This window comes from Phacochoerus africanus, chromosome 3 (genome assembly GCF_016906955.1).
Source record: "Phacochoerus africanus isolate WHEZ1 chromosome 3, ROS_Pafr_v1, whole genome shotgun sequence".
NCBI lineage: Eukaryota > Metazoa > Chordata > Mammalia > Artiodactyla > Suidae > Phacochoerus > Phacochoerus africanus.
In genome coordinates this window covers 120,163,086-120,181,523 of record NC_062546.1, presented here as the reverse complement: position 1 = coordinate 120,181,523, position 18,438 = coordinate 120,163,086, and the positions used below count along the sequence as shown (strand labels likewise).

The window sequence follows — 18,438 nt, the reverse complement described above, 5'->3', positions numbered from 1 at the left end:
TTTGCACCGGATTTTAAAAGCGGAATCGAGAGCTGACTCCTGGGTGACCTCAGATTATTGAGACCGGGAGGGTCAGCACTTAGTTCTGCGTCTGGGGCTGGAAGTTGTGGGGTGTGTTTGTGTGGTTTAAGGAAGAAACTCGGGGAAAGTTCTCCTTAAAAGACTCCTTCTGTTCCCTGCCCCCTCCCTTTCAACGTGAAAAGTTTCTTAGTGAAATATCTTTCCAGCTGAGGCATTTTGGATTAATAGATAACTCATCAGCCGCATTCTTCTCTGATGAGTCTAAGACCCCAACCTGAGTAATTAGGTTTTGTAAATTTAGGGGCGTTGCGGTTGTGGGGAACAGAAGACGAGAGTTTCAAACTTTGCAATTCATTAAGTGATCATCCAGGCTATTTTAATGGGACTTGAACGTCTGAGCGTAAATTTTGTGGTGGGTCTGTAACAAGGATAAAAATGTTGCAGCTGAGGAGCGTTCCTTTGGTAGAAAAAAAATTCAGTAAATGTAGAAGGGAACTCTAGAACAAACGTTCCAGAATTTCGTAGTTGAAATATTTGTGATAGCCTGTTCAGTGGCTCTGGTTCCTATAGGTACGTTGTCTGGAGTCCAGTAAACAATATTTTTCGCCCTCTCTTTTAAAAGCCCACGAAATTGACTTCTTAAACATGCTAAAGGGAATTTTAGAGTGTATATAGATGCAAGAAAGTATGCAATCTAAATAATGACCTATAAAACATTCTTATAGGTATTGCATCCTAATGTATAAGGTTAACAGAAAGGCAAACTGATTCTAAAGCGCTAGGCTATTGATGATTATGGAGATACTACGTTGAGCGTAAAATAAAACTCTGATAGTGAAACCAAACACTAAGAATTTAATTAGTATATATAAGTCCTCAGCACTTTGTTCCCTTGTAAAGTGGGAACTATTTTTAAATGAGGGAGAGGGAGGAGAGCCCCTAAGACCATGCAAAACAATGCAAAATAAATAACAAAATGTTACAGTTTTTGGGTAGTGCGATGTAGGTGAATTGCTGTGAGCTGCAAGTTGCCTTCCCACCTAAGGAGATCACCTTTATTATAAACTATTATTTTGAAAAGCGTTGTTTTCTTGCCAGTTGTTTCTTAACTGCAAGTGATTGAATACTACTGACATTCCTTCTTTCTCAGAGATGGAGACTTGAATTGCAAGTTTCGCTTTTTTCTTGAGCCTTACTGCTTTGCTATTTTCCCTGCCACTGAAATAAAATTTTAAAAATAAGTTTGCTTTTTTTTTTAAGTTGTTACAGTTAACTAACTCACCTAACACACACTGCTTCAGAAACCTTTCTATATTGCTTAAATTGACAATCTGTTGACTTCTAAGAGTAAGAATATATTATGTGAAACCATCTTTCTCCATTCACCTAATTGAGAACTTGCAAATGGGAAGTTAATCAGGTAAACCAAAGATTTTTTTTCTTGGTTTGAATGTTCCCAAACCCTAACCTACTTGATAAGATTAAAGTCACATTTTTCTGCTTGACCTATCTCGGCCAAATTGCCGCCAGCAATGGCTGTAGTCTGTCCTGTTGTCTTAATGTATGAGGTTGATTACAAGTAGAATTGCAAGTGATCTCGGTCCAATCAATGCCTCTTACCTGTCTTGTTGCCTATTGGTGTTCCTTTTCAGGTGGGAATGGCAAGTATCAGTTTTAGCAAGATACTTTTTTATTTTAAAAATAAGATAGTGTAAAAGATTTCAAAACCCCCAGTTGTGCAAGAGGTAGCGTGTACAAAACAGATACACTGAAGAAAAGAGATTTTTACAATGTTAAAAATTCAGGAAAAGAAAGTGAGTTGGCCTGAATGAGCTAGGTAATTTTGCCCTGATTCCCTGTTTGGGGTTTCTGTTTTGTTTTTGAAAAGCTCCCAGCCTCTTTTTCCTAACCCTGAAAGCCACAAGTAAAATAAATATGGTATTTGGTGAGTCCCATTAATGTACTCAGCATTATACAAAACCACCGCCCTGGACCCTTTCCCTGCCCACCCAGAGATCAGCAATTTGTTCTCAAACACATTTAAAAGCCAGGGCTGAGGATTCCAGTAAACAGAACACACACATATAAAATGTATATTACATATAATGACAGGAGGGGAAAAGTGTGTTCTGTTATAGTTTCTGGTAGCCATTGTGCTGATGAGGAAGAGGGTGAGTTCCGTCCTCATTTAATAGACTAGTTTATTTTCAGAGATCATCAGAGTCGTCTAGGTTTTCTCTTATAACTTGATAAAATCCAGGCATTTTTTCCTCCTGTTTTTAAAGTGCGTTCTTTTTATCTTGTACATTTTAGCCCTGTTGGAGAGCTGTCAAAGCTCACTCTGAAACAGTGATGCTGAAACACTTGGTTCCAGTTGGATAGAATGAACAGTCTAGGACTTAGAATTTTTGCAGGTTTTTAGGGGTGGAAGTTTTTGAGAACCTGAGCAGGAGGTAGACTTCTGCTTTGGGTAGTATTTAAAACTTTGAGGAAAAATTAAGATTTAGGTAGCCAACTGTGTGAGAGAAAATGCATCTGGCTTTCTGGCCTCTAGTGTGCTGTGCATGTGTGTTCCTCTACAGGATGTTCCTGGAAAGAAAAACCAGTTGTCAAAAGTCTTACTGGGGACTGAGATGGACAAGGCTTTGGTATATGTATGTGTAGGGCAGTAGATCATTTCTTACATAACTTTACAGTTAATACAATAATAAAACAAATCCTTGAATTTACCTCTAATTTTAGCCTAGGCAATGTTCTCTTAAAACACCCTTGGCAGTTCACACTTGCCCGACTTTACTAAAATTAATACATGTATAAGAATAGACATAATTGTCTTAATCATTTAAGTTCCGAATATTGAGAATTCTGTTAGAGTAGGTAGAAATTATTTTTGGTCCCAGAATTTTCAAAATGGAAACTTTTGGGGGGGGGGATCAGATCAGTACATCGTTTGTTCTTATTTTTACCTTTATCCATGTCATTGGGTGCTTTTCTGGCTGATTACAAATCATTTCTAAAAGGTGTTTTATTATGTTGAAGCACTGGTGTCAGGGTAATTTCTCCTTAAATTGCTTTGACTGAACGTCCTTGTACTTTAAAAGAACTTGGCCTCATTGGAATATCGACCAAAAAGATGTTTGGCAGATGTTGGACAGAAATCACAAAGTCAGGTCTTCAGAAGTTAATACAGATCTTTAGCTCACATTCCTCCTTTTTTAAAGTACTTGGTAATTTTACCCAAATATTGGGCTCATGAAGAAAATTGTTATGTAATTGCCACAGAAAAAGGGTACCATGTTAGTTTTCACTCGGCAACCTGGGGTTTTCATTGAACGTTCAGAATAATCTACATTATGACTTGGGGAAAAAACAGAATAGTTTTGTATAATTGAACCGAGTTTGGAGTCAGTTACTCCAAATCAAATCACATACAATAAATGTATATTTCAGTCATAAATAGAATTTGGTGACAGTGTTTTGGATGAAAATGTGGTGACTTCATAGTAAAATGATGCTATAAGACCATGCTAATATAGCATACGTTTCTGAGTTATTTTTCCAGTGGTGGTTTTAAAATTTCCCCTATAAGCCCTCATGCTCTCAGGCAGGCATCTCTTTCTAATGGCATTGGTTTGTGGGATGGATAGGCCGGCTGGGTAGGGATTCTTAATTGGTAATGCTTTCAGGTAACATTTTTAGGTTCATCTTCATTTTTGCTTTGAGGATAGAAGTGTTTGACACTGGTCTGGGGTAGTAAAGTAGGAATTCTTGTGCACTGCCATAGGGATATGAATTTTTTGTTTTGTTTTGTTTTGCTTTTTAGAGCCCAAACTGCAGCATATGAAGGTTCCCCGGGTGAGGGGTCTAATAGGAGCTACAGGTGCTGGTCTACGCCACAGCCACGTGGTAGCCAAGCCAAGTCTGTGACCTACACCACAGTTCATGGCAACTCGGGCTCACCAGATCTTTAACCCACTGATCAAGCCAGGGATCTAACTGCAACCTCATGGTTCCTAGTTGGATTTGTTTCCACTGCACCACGATGGGAACTCCATTGGGGATATGAATTATGGCAGCTTTCTGAAGGACTTTGGCACTAGATATCAACATTTCAAGCCCTTTGATTCCATGCTTTTATTTTAAGAAATTAACTCTAAAGAAATAGTAAGCAGGGACAAAGATTTCTTTATAGGGATGATTATTAGGGTTATTTATGATAGTGAAATTTTGCAAAGACTCCATACTACTAACAGGGAAATTGCTAAGTAAATCTGTGTATTTCCTCAAAGAAAATATTATGCAGCCACTAAAAGCCACATTTTTAAAAGAATGCACTTGTGTGTGTGTGTCTGTGTGTCTGTGTCTGTGTCTGTCTGGAGTCCAGGTCTTAGCATTACCTCCCATGCGGTAGGGGAGAGTCTGACCTTCTATTTCAGCTTCTACATTTTAATTGAGGGGATGATTCTTGGGACATTAAGTAAAAAGCAGAATTAAAAGTTTTATGATGGCGGTTTTTTCAAATGAATAACCTAACATTAATAAAAACAATCTGGTATATTACAGATCACTTACTTACTTTCTGATGCTTTTCTATCTTTTCTAAATTTTTTTCTTTCATTTTTCAAAGTTTTATTGAAGTATAGTTGATTTACAATGTTGTGGTACCTAAATTTCCTGTAATGAATATAGAAAGAAAAACAAATGTCTTCACTTTAATGATTTCATTAAATTCCCTTGCACTGTCTGTTGTTGTCACAAAACCATTGGGTTGGTCACATTTCGTTTTGCTCCTGGGCCTTGCCATGGGGATTGGGCCTCTCTGTTCCTCCTAGCCTTTCCTAGGTTTATCTCACTCATTCCTTTATCCTGCCTCTTCGTAGTGATCTTCTGCACTCTCCTCATTCTAAACTGCTTTCTCAGTTTATCCTAACACAGTGCATACTGCTGGGTCCTCTGATGCCCCAACTGCCTTCACTCTTAAATCCAAATTTGACTTTCAAGATTGCTCCAGGAGTTCCCTGTTGGCTCAGCGAGTTAAGAATACAGCATGGTTGCCACTGTGGCTCAGGTTCAGTCCCTGGCCTGGGAACTTTTGCATGCCATGGGTGATGCAAAAAAAAAAAAAAGGAAAAAAGAAAAGGAGAACAGATTATGTGCCTCCTTACATACTGAGCAGACCACTTGCTTCATCCACCCTTTCCCTCTTGGTCAGGCCTGAGCTGCTTTTAAGGCAAAAGTTAAGTTTCATCCCACATTTTGCAGAATCCCATTACCTGCATGCCCTATCCCAAAGTGACAGTTTTCCTCAGCATTCCAGGAGCAGGTCTGTTACCTCCATTTAACTCCCGGATCATTACCTTTCATGTGTTTTGTTTTGTTTTAAAAGATCTATGCTGTCTTACCACAGTGTTTCCAATATCTAACACCTTCCCAAAGTTAGTACCCTGGCACCAGGTAAGTACCACACACACGTATACACATACAATTCTTTATGCATTTATAAACATATGAGCTATCCTTACTGGTAAGTTGGTGGTGATGATATTGAATAGGTAAGCTGTCAAAAAGCAGCCAGCCACTTACTTAATGGCAGATTGTGGATGGACCCACTGGGAAGTGACACCCCCACCCACCTGTCTCCTGCAGCCTCCATTTGTGCCCACAGGTGAGCCTGCCTGGTCTATCCGCCAGCCACTGCCAGTGGGGGCTCGCTCGTTTTGAGGTGCAGTTGGCTTTTCACTATTAGAATTTTGGTTTCTGCTGTGGCATTTGTTGGCCCTTTTGGACAGGGGCTTTTGGAAGCTCTGGTTAGGTGGAAGAGCATGGAGCTTCTAAATGAGCCTGCTCTGTGTGACAGCCACTTTGGAATGTTTGTGTTCAGTTTCACTTGGCACCTTAGTGTCTGCCTGGGGGTAGGGGAAAGGGAATGCAAATGTTCCTCTTGAACAGTACTTGCTTTGGTCAAAGAAAAAATTTAGGAAGGAATGAGGAGAATGAACCTTAATAACAGCTGGGGCAGAAGTGGCGGCTGCTCTTTAGGCTTGAGGCCAGCTGGGACCAGGTATTTAAACTGATGCTGTGTTGATAGGGGGATGTCATCAGAGATGAGCTTGTATGTCCTATGAGGATAACTTGGGTACGATTCCTCTAACTCACACCCGTATCTTGAAGTGTGCGGGAGAATATTTCAAACCACCACCGCGTAGTGTGTGTGTTGGGAGGATTTATTGGGGGCAGAGAGTAGTGCCTGACTTTGGAGCTTATCAGAACAAAGTTGCCTAGTTTGTCACCTTTCCTGAGCACAGAAAAAAAGATAATATTGAAATATTTGATCCTGGGAAATTTCCAGAAATTTTTGTAGCCATTCTTTTGGGTCCTAATTATTTTGTGCATTTACTCTGTGCCAAGTACTGGCCAAGCACTTTTAAGTTTCATTCTCACAGCAAACTAAACGGTGAGGATCAACTTCATTTTCTGGGGAGGTGACTGGGGTCTTCACGTGCAGATTTTCGGGGAGGCTGAGATCTGTGCTAGCATTGCTCCCGGGTTGAGTGGTGACGGCGCTGTGTAAACGCCTAGGATAAAGCACTGTGTTAAGTGAGGTGGTGGTTTGAATTGGGAACACAGTTGATGCTCTGGGAGGAGAGGGTGATGTCGCTATATCAAAGAAAGCTTTTTAGAAAAAAAAAAGTGTTTGAGATTTTTCCAGATGAGGAAAGGGTTGAGATAGATGGTAAGGGAAAGATGGTCCAATCAGAGGGATTGGGATTGGCCCTCTGGAAAGAGAGAGGCTTAAAAGGGAAAACAAGCAGGAGCGGAAAGGGAGGAAGGATGAATGGGGGAGGGGGAGGCATGATGTGGGGGATGGGGGTGCAGGATGGAGGCACTTGCTTTCCTCGCCAGGGAACAGGACCCTTCCTGTGATGGGAGCTGGGCATCTGTATGGCTGGGATGGTCCAGAGGGAAAGGGGATACAGTGGGTTTGGAGGCTAACGCTGCAGGAATCCTGGTCTTGAAATAAGGTAGTGGCTCGCGGTGCGGGGGTGGGAGGAGAGATGTTCAATGGCTACAGTAACTGTCAGATGCCAGGGCTGGAAGACTAGGAGATTCATCCATGGGGCCTCTTGGATTTCTCCTTTGGATGACTAGCTAAACGGTGGTTGTATTGGTAGAAACAGAAAATATATTGAAGGGCAGGGAGAAAGAAGGCAACTGGCAGGTGGAGAGGTTGGGTTGGAGAGGCAGAGGAGAGGGCTGATCTTGCAAAGGGATTTCCAGAACAACTTAGGAATGTATATTGAAGGTCCGTCATGGCTCAGGCAGTTAAGGATCCGGCCTTGTCACTGCTGTGGCGTGGGTTCATCCTTGGCCTGGGAACTTCTGCATGCCAAGGGTGCAGACAAAAAAAAAAAATTTTTTTTTAAGTATAGCTGATAATAAATTTTTTTAAAAAGTATAGCTGATAATCGAAAAGGTGGGTATGTGATTTGAGTGCCCAGAAAACTGGAGAGGGAGTGGGAACCCCAGTTCCTAGGAAAACTTGTGAGGGACAGCCACAAAAGACATAATTTACTTAAAATTGAAGCTGTGTAAAACAATGGAGTTTCACCCCCAAACTGGAAATAGGAAAAACTGAGGCATATTCTTGAAAGCACTCTTTAATTTAGGAACATAAAAAACATATGGCGTATAACCTGCCGAGTTATAATAGTATTCAGTATACATAACTGAAAGCCTGATTTGGGGGAGTTATAAAAAACTAGGTATATATACTAAATTTCATACACTTTTTTTTTTTTTTGCTTTTTTCAACTCACTTTTGTCGGTAGTCTTTGGAAATTGTTTTCCTCTAAAATTTGCAGTTAATTCTCCAACTTTTACTTAAAATTTTCTTTTCCTAGCCAGTGTTCCTAGAAGGGACATAAAATTTGTACATGGGTTTTAGAAGGTAAAGGTGGAAGGCCTAAAGAGGCTTGAATATTTTTGTAAGAAATTTCGCCAAATTGCTTTGTTCTTGTTTGCCTTTGGGGGTGGGGGTGGGGAGGTAGAATGAGCCTTTAACTAGAACCCAAAGTCCTCTCTTATATGGGTCATATTTTCAATTTATTCATTTCACACTTTCCTAAATGTTTGCTACTTTTTCTGCTCACAGCTAAGTGGTCGAGGAATTTAAGAAAACAGCAGTTGCATTTGTACTTTTCATAGGTTTTAACCCTGCTGCAACCATTATGATGCACATTATGTAGACTACTAGAGAAAAAAAAAGGAAATGGCAGTAATAAATGCCAATCACACCAGGAAGATGGCTCCAAATTCCAGGCTGTAATACAGTATTGTTACACCAATTTAAAATGAAAATGCCAAGGGAATGCCAAAGCGGTCTAGCTAGGATTTTGCAAAGATATGTGAAAGCTGGGAGTCCCCCGAAACTGAGGTGCCTCTCATGGACCCTTGAAAAGAGGTTAGAGACCAGTTTCTAATTTCAGTTAAATCTATTCTTGTGTGTTGATTTTCAAAATGATCCTTTCTCAGCTCTTCCTAAATTCTTAGGTCACCAGGTAGATAGGCTGGCAGGGGGCCAGCATTATTCTAAGATCCTAGAGATAATTTTTTTTCTTCCTCGAATCCCCAGGATCCTGTTTTGTGAACATTTCTCTTAGGCCCACCTATGGGATGGGTAGTTTTGGCCTCATGAGGGAAGGGATCGCACAGAAAGTGCTATCTTATTACAGAAGTACCAGAATTTCCTTTGTGCTCCGAGGGGAAGTGCTACAGAAGTGTAATTACTTTACCCAGCATGTGTGATTTACAGGACTTAGAATGTGTGAGTTTCCAAAGGGGCATCTGTGTTTAAATACAGAATCCCTTTAAGCCTTCAGGGTGTGTTTTGGGGCTGGGGAGGGACACACACACACACACACACACACACTTCCGTCCTGTGCCTGCCCCTGTTGGGTGACAGGGGACTAAAAATGTTGGTAATTGCTTTTCCTCCAGGCCTTACTTCTCTGGAGAAGGAGCACGAGAGGTCCAGTCACTAGCTACTGGGCCAGATCCCTGTTCCAATTCTGTCTCCTTTCCTCCCTACTGCCCTTCTAAGCCTGCTTCCTTCATTTCCAGGACCTCCAAGCAATGTACAAGCAACGAGGAGGAAAAAAAAAGTTAAAACTAGTGCTGAGACCATTTTTGTTGCACAGTTTTCCTTTTCAGTCATGTCTTCATACGTATGAGAAAATTGAAGGGGAAATTGAAGATCAGGTGCATCACCAGGTAATATAATCCAACTTGTAAAAGCATTTATGGATTTTTTTTTTTTTTGCACATTAATTCAGGTATCCACTGAGCAGTGTCTACTGTGTTAAGCCTTGCGCTTGACCAAACCAAATGAAGTGTTGTCATCCCATGTTTAGGGATCAGGAAACTGAGGCTCTGAGAGATTAATTTGTTGGAGCTTTTATTTGTAGCTGGTGGTAGGAGATTACATTCGCTCTGGAGATGATTAAGCATATGAGGTTCCTGTGATCTGGTCCTTGCTGGTCTCCCTGAGCTTATCTACCAGGAATCACAGCTTCATTCATTCTGCTTCAGCTGCTTGGGCTGTACTGAGGTATCTCCAACTTGCCAAACCTGTTCCTGCCTCAGGGCCTTTGTACAGGCTATTCTGTCTGTACCCAGCTGTTTCTAAGGCAGTCTCATCCTTGTCATTGGTTCGGATCTCCCTTCACATGTTACAGAGTGACCTTTGACCTCCAAGCTTAAAGTAGCCCACATTCCCATCCACTCTGACATCCCTCTTATTTTGTTTTCTGAGAGTACTTTTCACTCACTGAAATTACCTTGTGTACTTACTTGTCTTGCACGCCTAGATTGTGACTCCCGTCTTGTTTAAGGCTGTAACCCCAGTGCTGAGAACAATGCCTGGAACTGCTCAAGATATTTTTTATTTGCTAAATGATCAGAATACAAACCCACCTGTCAAGTCCTGAGGCCCGTAAAATACTCGATATCGTCCCAATAAACCCTTTCCAGCAGGTTTTTTTCTTCTTTTTTTTTCTTTAGGGCCACCCCCCTCAGCATATGGAGGTTCCTAGGCTAGGGGTCGAATCAGAGCTGTAGCTGCCAGCCTATACCATAGCCACAGCAGCTCGGAATCCGAGCCGAGTCTGTGACCTACACACCAGCTCACAGTAACTTAACCCACTGAGTGAGGACAGGGATCACACCCACACCGTGTCTCATGGATGCTAATCAGATTCGTTTCCACTGAGGCACAGTGGGAACTCCTCCAGCAGTTTTTAGATAAAATTTTAATGATTGCTGCCTTCAAGATGATCATTTCTGGATCCCCATCAGAAAGAGCAACTCCCACCTGTTCTTAAGCCCAAAATTCTGTGAGTGCTCAGTCCCTTGCGGGAGGGCGAGTTGGGGGAGGGAAAAACAGTTTTTCACACAGAAAGGAATCCTTCCCCTTGCCTAGTGAGAATGGAAACTGCACAGAGAATTCCAGAGAAGCGGGAGTGAAATGTGGGCCTCCCGTGGAGTAATGAGTAGGGCAGGATGCCTTTGATTCCTGTTTTGTAGATGTGACTCTTGGGTTGCAAAGAGTTAATGTTACTAAGCCAGGTGGCAGTGATGTGGAGACAGACTTAGTACTCTGGCCCTTTTAGTCTCCAGCTCTGCTTGCTTTCCTCCCTTTGCTTGCAAACTCAGAAGGTTTGCAGCTCAGGATAAGGCAGGCTTTACCTGGCCGAGTCCAGTCTCTAAGCACCTGTGTGGAAGCAGCTACTCTGGCCTGTGAAGCCTCCTGGGGGCACGTCACAGCAGCAGTTGTGTTTATTCACCGTAAAGCAGTAAAGCACAACAGATGATGGGGCAGGATGAAAGAAATCTAAGTTGTCATTACTTTGGTCATCAGACCTTAATTGACTCACTAATACACTCGGGGAAATGCAGGCCATTGGATTAGCCTCACTGATGTCCTAACACTTGACCTTGAGCAAATTGTTTAAACTTTACCATCATCTACTGTCTGGTAAGAGTCTTAGAACCAGTGATCTATAAATCTTTATTAGAACCAGTGATCTATAAATCTTTACATTAATCAGTTCTTGACCAAATCGTCAGTACATCCTTTTTATTATACCTTTTTTTCTTTTTAAGGGATCTAGCACAAGTCATTTCAGTGTCTGTTTCCCCAACTAAAATGTAGCAATGGACAGAGGAAGCCCGCTGTACATTAAAAGAACCAATTCTGCTGCCTTTTTCTGTTTCATCCCTCTGTTCATCTCTCCTCTGATACAGCCTGCCCTGGTAGCTCACCAGCCCAGATACCTCCGGGGTGGAGGAGGGTGGGCTGGCAGGCACAGTTTTAAGCCCAAGATTGTTTTGTTTTTTACTAAGAAAACTAGTGCCTCTCCTTGAGAACTGGGTGGGAGTTTCTGGGTGTGAGCTAACGGCAGGAAATGACCCTCTCTAAACAAAAGGACTCTTGAAGGCCCATCCTGAGTCTTTGTGTTTTGGGGAGGGGTTATGCAGAAAACCAGAGCTAGGAAATTAATCTCTGCTTTAGCCCTTTTAAGAGGGGTAGGGGGTGGGGAGGAGAAGATTCCTTCCTTGCTCATCCTCCCTTGGGTGCAAGTGCCTGGCTCTCTGGACTGTGAGTGCCAGAGAGGTTTAAGAGTAAGGCCTGGGCCAGCTCTTAGGGAGAGGGTGGATTCATACCCTCAAGGAGCGAAAAGGAACCAGGTTGGGCAGAATTATGACTTTCAGCTTTAACCTTGGCTTTCACCAGCAAAATGCAGAAACACAGAAAGGGGAAAGGAGAAGAAAGGGATATTCTGTATGATCTAGGAGTTGGGGTCCTGTGATTTGCTAACAAAGGCTTATAAATGAAACAGATTTGAATACTACATTAACTACCATCTTCATTTTTCTAAAATCTAAACCAACAAGAGCCAGTGACTTCTGCCGGTTGACAAACTGAAGGCACTTGTCATCATTTCTGTGTTAGATAGCAGGGCCCGGATGAAGAAACGTCAGACCTGGCCCCTGCTTTGAAATGATCCTTCTCTTCCCTTTAAAGTGACCATTCGGTATATCAGTATTTGTACAGCAGGATCTTGAACTTATATTGCTAGGAAAGTAGTTCTATCTTATCAAAATTATTTTGCCTTGACAAATTCTTGCTGACTTGTGGCAATGAACTTCTTCCAGGCACACCATTTTTTTTGTCTCCAGGAATATAAATCTTCCCATTAATAATTGGAAACATAACATTTTGTGAAAAGTGGTTTACTAGTTTTCCGAACACTTGAAAACGACAGATGTCTTCTCAAAGAAACATTATCTGTTACTCACTATTTTTAGGCTTTATATTGTTGCTGTACTTTTAGAAAGGCCTGCTGATGTGTTTGGTGGGGACAGGGTGGTGTGTTGGGGTAAAGAGGTGGTTTACGTCACAGCACCAGACACTTAACAGAATTGCAGAGATAAGATTAAAGCCCCTGCTCAGATCCCAGTATGAAAGGGTTTTGTTTGTATGTTAAACGTGTTGAAAGACTCTGTGTCTTAAATAGGCATCAAGGGGTGTAGTATTGTTTAAAAGAGATGTGTTCACTGTAAATTCCAAGGTTTACAGGGAAAAATTATTCTTGTTAAATTCCAGGATCTGATGGGTTGGGAGGCTTGCTCATTTTCTTAATACACAAACTTTAGAGAAAGGTTCCTGTGGTATTATTAGTAGTTTACAGATAGGAAAATATATATGGATTTAGGAAAATATATATGGACTTAGATTCTGTGTTTGGAGGCTTGTATGTTTGCAATACACATTTGGCGTATGTTTTTCATTTGCAAAGTATCAGTTATTTTTTGGTTATTCGTGTAACATCACTTGCATTTTTACAAAGAAAAGACGACATTACAAGAAAAGACGACATATTGGTGATGTCTGTTCTCTGAATTTTAAACACTTCGAACTATAATGTAGGGTGGTAGAATTCTTTTCATTGAGAGCCATTTCTGCATTAGCCTTGCTGACCAGGGTTGAAGATTCCCAGTGTGCATACTTGCCAGAGGTTAGTTTATCATGTAGATGGATTCAGAAGTGAACCCTGTCTGATTGTATTGGGTGGAGGAGCAGCTAGCTCTTGCTGTAGCTTTCCCATTCGTGGTAAACCTTGAATCAAAGTGAAAATGTCCTAATCAGGAATGTTCTTGAATGATCAAAGGGAAGCTTTTGCCCTTTGCAAGACCAGCATCTGTTGCCATTTGGTCATAGTGCGCCCAGCCTACTGACTCTGTATCTTAAAAACAAAAACAAAAGCCTGTAGGGAGGGAGCAGAGACTCAAAAATACTTGTGGAGTTTTGGAATATGGTAGGTTTCTGATTTCGAAAGAAATACATTGGAGAAGTTTTAAGCAGTAAACTATCCCTTCCTCTCCCTTTCAAATGCCTTCCCCTCCATTTTTTAACTAACAGTTGATCAAGATGAAAATTGCTCTATTTCTATTGTCATGATTATACAGAAAAATCCTAAGGGTATGAGTGTATTCTGAATTCCACAAAAAAGTGTTGTTTTTCCTTATTCACTAATGAAGGCAGCCCAGGAGAGCTTGGGTGCCTCTGACAGTAGGAGACCCAGACCTAGTAATCCAGCAGTTTGACTCTGGTCTTCCAACTCATTCCAGTGCTCTCTGAAATCTCTCCACAAAACTAATAAGCGTTGGAGTTCCCGTCGTGGCGCAGTGGTTAACGAATCCTACTAGGAACCATGAGGTTGTGGGTTCGGTCCCTGCCCTTGCTCGGTGGGTTAAGGATCCGGCGTTGCCGTGAGCTGTGGTGTAGGTTGCAGATGCGGCTCGGATCCCGCGTTGCTGTGGCTCTGGTGTAGGCCGGTGGCTACAGCTCCGATTCGACCTCTAGCCTGGGAACCTCCATATGCCGCGGGAGTGGCCCAAGAAATAGCAACAACAACAACAACAACAACAGAAAAGACAAAAGACAAAAAAAAAAAACTAATAAGCGTTATATTTTCCAAATCGAATTGCATTCGTATTCTTTGGAAAACATGCCATAAATACATCACTTCCCTCTTCACCCCTTGTGGATTAATTTGCAGTCAGGAATTGGGACATTTTTCTCATCTAGGGGTGGGATAAAAAAATGAATATAGTGTTCATTATAAAGTCTTGAGATGGTTTCCCTTTATTGAAAGCTCTGGATGGTGGTGACATGTTTTTATAGTAGTGTTGGTTGTTTGCAGTACCCACTCCTATGGCAGTGGGCCATGCACAGCTGAGCTTGAGTGTACAGTGGAGGTTGTCTCCCGGGATATTGTTGCATGTATTAAATCCTGTTATGTATTTAATTGTGCAGTCATTACTCCCAATGCTAAAATAATAACTCCATTGGATTTTTAATTTTTCTGACTTTTAGGGTGGAGACTGCTAAGATGCACAAGCCATTCCTTTACCTAATTGGTGACGTTGTGCCCAGATTTCTTTTCACTGTTGTTTTTTCCCCCCATCAGAACGAAATCTTTTTTTCCCCCTTGGAGTTCCCTGGTGGCTCAGTGGGTTAAGGATCTGGTGTTGTCCTATGGCGAGGGTAAGAGCAGTAGCGATTGTTCATTCCCTGGCCTGGGAACTTGTGTGTGCTGTAGGTGCGGCCAAAAAAACCCCCTTTTTTTTTCTTATTGGCAAATAAATTCACCTATTACGCCTTTCTCTCCCCTCTCTCCCTCCAAAAATAAAGATAAGCTCAAAAAAATAAAACCTGTGTAAATTAATTTTAATCCTTTCTCTACAACCAGTGTTAATGCTTTGGTATATTTAATACTGTGTACAAGTGGATGCCATTCTCGCTCCCCTCTATTTTGGCAAAAATGAGGTCATATCATAATAGTGTTGACTTACAGTTGATTTTCCTTTCACTCGTCGTTGTGATAAATATCTTTACATGCCACTAGATCAATTCTACAGCCCCATCTTTAATTCTGTATACTGTGCCATAGTAGGCTGTGCCCGACTGTATTGAACCCTCTCCTCATTACTGAGCAGGGAGCTTGTTTCCAGCTTTGTGATGTAAACAGTGCTGTGCATCCTCCCAGCTGCGTCTATGTGCCCACAGTCAGTGACTTCCTTAGCTTAGACTCTTAGAAGTGGAATTTCTGGGTCAAAGGGCTTACATTCCTTTTTAAGACGTTTTGGTGTTTATTGCCAAATCATCTCTAGAGAGACTGTGCTAACCTATACTCCCACCTAGAGTATTAGCAGGCCCATTTTCCTGCATCCACTGCTCTTGCAGTTTTCAAATGATTCCAAGATTGCTTCTTGGCTGTGGCGGTTTTCACATTTGTGTTCTAGTTGTGATTCATAATTCATACCCCAGTTGATGTGTATCATACCTGGATGTTACATAGTGACTTTTTAAACTCCACTTCAAGACAACTCCCAACTGTTTCAGGTATTGCTGTAGGCACTGAAATGCTTAGCAGATAATTTCTGGTTATGATATTGAGTTCCTTGAACACACTGAAAAGTGTTGATTTTTGGGGTCTTATGTATTAGGTGCATGGTATATATACTGCCGGCTATAAACGCAATAACTTTGTGATGGGCCCGATATTTGGGGTGTTTCTGTGTGCATGGACAGAATTTCATTGACTTGGTTGCAACATCAAGTGAACCAAGAACGCTGCTGATTAAGCTGTATGGTAAGATGCATCCAGATTTTTTTTTTCTTTATTTTTTGTCTTCTGTCTTTTTAGGGCTGCACCTGCAGCATGTGGAGGTTCCCAGGCTAGGGGTCCAATCAGAGCTGTAGCCACAGCCACAGCAACATGGGATCAGAGCCACATCTGTGACCTACACCACAGCTCACCACAACAATGGATCCTTAACCCACTGAGCAAGGCCAGGGATCGAACTGCATCCTCATGGATGCTAGTCGGGTTCGTCTTGACTAGTCGGGTTCCCGTCATGGCTCAGTGGTTAAGTTCGTTAACCACTGAGCCGTGACAGGGAATTCTTCATCTGGATTTCTGAGATGTTATTTGGTGGAAACGTGTCTTGGAGCCTTTGAATGTCCTTGTTGCTCTACTTTTTGGGTCATGTGGTTGGTTTGTGTTTGAGGTGAGGATAGCGACACTTTGGTCAGTTTGACACAAGTCTTGATGGACAGCTAGCCAGTCAGGTCCCTGGAAGGAGCTTCTGTAAGCACAGTTGAAACAGTAGTGCCTTTCATTAGCTGTGGACCCCATAGCTCCTTTTCCTCCTCTCTAAACTGAAGAGGGGGGCCTAGAGTCCAGTGTGGGATCTCTCACAACTATTCCTCAGTCTGAATGAGGGACCATCAGGACTTTGTCACCTGCCGCAGAGGGGCTGTCTCACTGTGCATGGCCACAGCACACCAGGAGCCACATGCTACGGAGGAGGAGCTGGGCTCAGGTCTCCTTGTGGGGGCCGGGCTGTCAACGTTAACCCCAGCCCACAAGGCCTCCTTAATTGTTACCAGAACATTCCTGCAGAGCGCATGCCCTCCACAAAGCCTACACACATGTTCTTAGAGTGTGACTCTAGGAAACGAGCAGATGTAATGGAAACCTCAGTCTTGACTCACTCTGACTGTTCCATAGGAATGGAATTTGCATCTCATTGAGCGTGTTTAGCAGTATTTTAGGGTAAATTCCCACTGAGGTCACAAAGTACTGGATTTCTGTGCACGTGGCACCTTTCTCAAGGGAACTGGAAGCTCTTTGGCAAATAAAAACATGGCTTTTCTTTGAGTCCTTGTGGTTGACAGATGGGGAGGGAGTTAGGGAAGAAAATATTGATTAGTGAAGAGGTACAGCCCCCTGGGGGGTATGGTCGTTGGTCCTTGCAGCCTTGGCCATTTAGGTGGGATGTAGAAGTGTTACAGAGAAGCAGTTTTCCTGCCTACTTGGAAAGACTGAACACAGGAAACAGTGGGAAAATAATGTGAGTTCCTATGTAAATTGCCACCATTGTGCCTTGTAGGCAGAGGATTTAGAAATGCAGAGAGAAGAGGGAGGATGAGAGTGAAGCCGGCTTTTTAGAAAGTGGAAGAAAGATGGGCCTCAGGAATTGGGAAGATTTAAATAGGTAGGGAGAAATGGACCCCAGGATTACAGCTTTACCATCATAAAGCCTTTTTTTTTTTTTTTTTGTCTTTTTAGGGCTGCCCCCGCGGCATATGGAAGTTCCCAGGCTTAGGGGTCAAATCAGAGTGGTAGCCAAAGGCTGACACCACAGCCATAACCTACGACCACAGCTCACGGCAACATTGGATCCTTAACTTACAGAACGAGGCCAGGGATAAAACCCTCGTCCTAATGGATACTAGTTGGGTTCGTTATTGCTGAGCTACAATGGGAATTCCTGAATGTAGCATATTTATATGATAGGGAGGAGTCTTATCTGGCTGTTAATTTTGAATGAATAAGTGAGTAATGAAAACAATTTAAGGATATTTAATTTATTGTGGCTGCAACTGCAGCATATGGAAATTCCCAGGCCAGGGATCAAACCTGTACCACAGCAGTGACAATGCTAAAATCTCTAGCTGCCAGGGCACCAGGGAACTCATTTTTTTTGTTTTTGTTTTTTTTTTCCTTAAAAAACAAAACTAGGCTTCAAAGCCACACTCACTGGTTAGATTAGCATACTGGAAAAAATGAAACATTTTCCTCTTTTGACTCTTCCTCCTCAGCTTCCCTGATGGCGCCATTTACTCCATGACTGCATTCGTTTTCATGTCTATTCTGCAATAGCACGGCTGTTTACCAGTCATGGTGGCTCTCAGCCTTGGAAACTGGGTATGTGATTCCCAGGTGATAGAGTCATTACAGAGGTATTAAACTCCTGGTATAGTAGGCCCTGCTCATGCAATGGGCAGCAAAGAGACATTGTCCTTGACCTTCCTGGAACGTCCATTGTGTTGGGGAAGGGTATAGTAAACACATAAAAACACAAGTAAATATAAAACTATAAACCGTGACAGGTGCTGTGAAGGAAGACAAGCATAGTGATGTGAGACTGATAGTTGATGGATAAGAGTGGAGTTTTGTTCCAGGCACTGTTGACATTATTCCGTGTATGTTAACTCTTTTAATTCTCATTATACTGTAGGTAGGTACCAATCATCATTATTCCTAGTGTACAGGTGAGGAGCTGAGAGTTGAAGAACTTGCTCTAGGTCACAGCTAATAAATTATAAAGCTGGGATTTGAACCTGGGCAGTTAGTTCAAAATCTCATCTTATGTTAAATATCGGGACATTTTTTGAGCCTCTTAGTGTCCTGCCTTCATAGAGAAATTTGAGATTGGGGACCTGCCTAAGCTCCCAGTAATAGGTAATGGAGCAACTTCTTTTCAAGGAGGTGACTGGTTTCAGAA

At 42.1% G+C, this 18,438-nt stretch overlaps 1 protein-coding gene across 5 annotated transcripts in view; it reads left to right on the top strand.

The window, feature by feature from the left end:
* Positions 1–18,438, top strand: part of RBPMS (RNA binding protein, mRNA processing factor) — a 185,795-nt gene that overhangs the window by 868 nt on the left and 166,489 nt on the right. The window lies entirely within an intron of this gene.